Below are 3,539 nucleotides of genomic sequence, written 5' to 3'. Positions count from 1 at the left end.
GCCGGCGCTCTAGGTCTAGCTGTTGTGGGCCGGAGCTGGACCCGCCCAAGGCGGCCTCCAGGACTCCTTTCTGGGCTTGCTGGAGTTTGTGTCTCCTTAATAAAGCTCCAGTCCCCCTCCTTTGAGCAATACTGTCATTTCCTCTGGATCATCAGTGGGGCTGGATCTGGGTGCTAGCCTCGTTCTCATAGGCCTAGCCAGGATGGAGCACCACGACAGGCCTCATGTCAGGGTTGAAACTGCGGGTAAATAAACTATTTATTAAAAATCTATGGTGCTCTCCCTTCTCCCCAAAGCGACGTGAGGAGTGAGGGTACCTCAGCCGGCTCCATCGCTCTGAGCCTCGGAAGGCAGACTTGTTCTGGAGGTGGGGTCAGTGCTGCTCTCCTGCCTCCTCCAGTCTCTCAGCCTCTCCAGGATGTGACGGGATGGGCTGCCCCGCCACTGCCTACACATCGCCTAAAGAGGTGCCTTCCTCCCTCAGGGCCCAGCATTGAGGCCACACATGACCCATCTGCTGGGCACGGGGAAGTTGTGGGCATCTGAGTTTGGTGCCGGGGTGCAGAAAAGGTTTCCTTTGGCAGGGCCGGGCCCCCAGGGGAGAGGTGGCCTCTAGGCTCTGCCTCCTGGGCCCTGGGTGGTCACAGCCCCCTTCCCGTGAACACCCAGCTGACCTGTGGGTGCCCTCTGGTGTGTGTGCACCCACTGCCCCACCCGCATGTGCTGGAGGCTGCAGGGTGAGCGGACAAAGGGCCCAGCACCTACACGGGAAGGGGTTCTGCCTCCCTCCTGGTCTCTCAGCTGAGAACTTCCCTCACCTGCTCTGCATGGTATAGGGGGCCACCAGTCAGGGCTTCATGGAGCCAGAGCAAAACAGGGACAAGTGGCCCACAGCCAGTCACTCCTGGGCACAGTAGCCAGGCGGCCCAGCTTTGCTGGGAGCTGTGGATACCTCCGCCCACTCTGGGGCCATGCCTGGCTTCTAAGTGGCTCTCCAGGGACAGTGCTGGCTGGTAGGTTCTACCCGAGGTGGGCACAGAGGGCAACTGGGGCAGGAGCCACTACTGGGAAGTCTTGTGGCTCTGTCCAAAGCCTATACCAGTACTCCCCAGGCTGCAGATCTGTTTTCCTCCCAACAAACCACTTGGGGGCCATAGCAGGCACCAAAGCAGCCCTGTAGGGTGAGGGTGGGAGAGGCCTAGCCCACAGATCTCAGCTGTGCACATCCGCCCAGGAGCTGCAGGCCCCTCCCTGAGGAGGGAAGGAAGAAGGTAAACACGACCACTTGTCACTCACCTAGCACCAGAGCCGCCATAGCAGCTGTTCCCCCTTAATGAAGGCACCTTTGACTTTGAGCCTCAAGAACTCCCTTTGCTCAAGCACACGTGTGGACTGTGATCCCCCGTTCCGGTACCAACCCCAAAGAGAGGACGCAGGGGAGCAGTTCCGTCACCCACTGTTCCAGAGCAGTGCTCCCCAGGCAGCCGGCACTGCTACGTCTCTAGGGAAAGCCTGGTGATGAGGAATCAGGAGGGTGGGTCCCACAGTGCCAGGGACCACAAGAGGCAGACGGCAGTACCTCCATGTCCCCACACTGTACCGGGGTGGGCACAGGGCCCATCTCCTCTGGGACTGGCCAAGTCACTCTCTCCCTGGAGCAGTGTCAAGACAGCAGTGGTCAGATTCAGCAGCAGGTGATGACACTGTGACTTTTGCATGTGCTGTCACCTGCTCTGTGCGCCCCAGACCTCCGTGGGGCTCGCACCCTCTCCTCAGGTTGCTCCGTCGTCACCTCCCCTGAGGTTGCACCTATGCTCCCACCGTGGATCCTCTGGCTCGGCCCTCCCAGCCCCTGGCTCCAGCATGTCTCACTCCTTGTGTCCCCAGCTCCGCTCACCCAGTGTCAGCTCCTCCGGGGCACGCATCTGTCTGATGCTTTTTCTGCCCGGTGCCCAGCCTCAGTACCTGACATACAGCAGGCATTCAGTAAATACTCAGTGAACGAACGCCAGGCGCTGTCTGAGGTCTGCAGTCCTCCGGTTTCTGTTTACACTGCTTTTGTTTTTTCTCCCTTTTTAATCTGAGCGACCTGGGTGACTCAGCCCCCTCTGTCCGCTCAGGGCCCCATCACACCCACCAGCTGGCAGCAGGTGCCGCCCTGCAGCTCCTCCTGCAGGGCCCAGTTCAGGGTCCCCAGGAAACAGCTCCACGTTGCTACAGCTCTGAGACACCGGCCAGGTGTGTGGGGTCCACAACCCCAGTGCTTCGTCCTACAGAAGGGCTGGGGCACCCTCCGAGGCCCCCGTGATGTGCAGTCTCACCAGCCCTGGTGAGGGAGGCGCGAAGAGGCTTACTGGATTCCAGGAAGAGGGGTGGGACGATTCTCCCCACAGACAGTGTTCACGGCTGAGGGCCCCCATGAAATCCAGAGCAGGGCCGAGCACCCGGCTGGATGGATGCACAGAAATGGCCCGACAGGGTCTCAGCTGGGGACAGCACAGAGCCCAGGCTGCACGGAGCGGAGCGCGGGAAGAGGAGGTACCACTGTGATTACAGCCCCACTCCAAAGCCGCTTCTATTTCCAAAGGAGACAGGGGAAAGTACAGTCATTTTCTTCAATGAAAACAGGCAACAGAATTTCCTTTGCCTTGTTCCCCTTGCAATTAAGCCCTTCTCTGCAAATGAAATGATTTGCTTTTCATGGGGACTAATTTAAACGCACTGGAAGGACCGCTGAACTTTTTGATTGCAAACACCAGTGTGCAAAACAGAATCTGGCAGTGGTGCCAGGCCAGGGAGGCGGCCCTGCCCAGAGAGACAGGCGATTTGGCAGGGGCAGACTCTGCCCCTCCATGAGCCCAGGCTCAGAGGGATCCACAGAGCAACCTGGGCAGCCTCGGACACGCTGGCACCGCGACAGGTTGAAGAAGACACTCTGCCGAATCTTTCTCCAAAAGGGGGAGCCTCTTGACTGAACCTCAAGTCTGGGTGAGGCCATAAGGACAGCGCCTCCAGGAGGCCGTTCTGCTTCCACTCCCACCCTTGTGGGCCCTGAGCCACCGCAGAGAGAGACCCCACTGCCTATGGGACGGACCTTGTGGGCACAGGTGGCTGCCCGGGCCCCCAGCCCTTCCCGCGTGACTGAAGCCACCTGCAGCGGCCACAGTCGCGTGGAGGGTACGCTGGACGCTCCCGGCGTAGTCCCCTGCTATGCAGGTACGGCCGAGACAAGGGAAGGATCGGAGACACGGCGTCCAGCAGGCGCGTGGGCAGGCGGTCCTCACAGAGAGGACGTCCCCCGCCGTCTTACCCGCTGAGCGCGGGAGGGGGGCTTGCGGGCCCAGCGGAGCCAGGAGCCAAGCTGCAGGCGGCTTAACTCCAAGCTCGGTTGGTGGGAGAGGCCAGCAGGGCACAGCCAGGTCAGAGGGTGAGGTGTCCCCGGAGGGCTCGGTGCCCCGCAGCGACGCTCACACACAATCGCTGGGTGCCCCCCCAGGTGGCCGCCCGGTGGGAGGCAGCGCGCACGCGCACACGTAGGC

At 61.1% G+C, this 3,539-nt stretch overlaps 1 protein-coding gene across 1 annotated transcript in view; it reads right to left on the bottom strand.

Moving 5' to 3' along the window:
* Window positions 1–35: 35 nt before the first annotated feature.
* The window catches only part of LOC104849030, a 13,365-nt gene continuing 9,861 nt past the window's right edge, over window positions 36–3,539 (bottom strand). The window contains exon 5 of the mRNA XM_033766387.1: window positions 36–239. The gene's annotated coding sequence lies outside the window, so the exon portion shown is untranslated. The remainder of the gene's footprint in view (window positions 240–3,539) is intronic.

The sequence above is a fragment of the Fukomys damarensis genome, unplaced genomic scaffold (assembly GCF_012274545.1).
Source record: "Fukomys damarensis isolate Sample0158 unplaced genomic scaffold, DMR_v1.0_HiC HiC_scaffold_20, whole genome shotgun sequence".
In the NCBI taxonomy this organism is placed as follows: Eukaryota; Metazoa; Chordata; class Mammalia; order Rodentia; family Bathyergidae; genus Fukomys; species Fukomys damarensis.
Note: the sequence above shows the minus strand (reverse complement) of the source record. Positions and strands in the feature narration are given on the sequence as shown.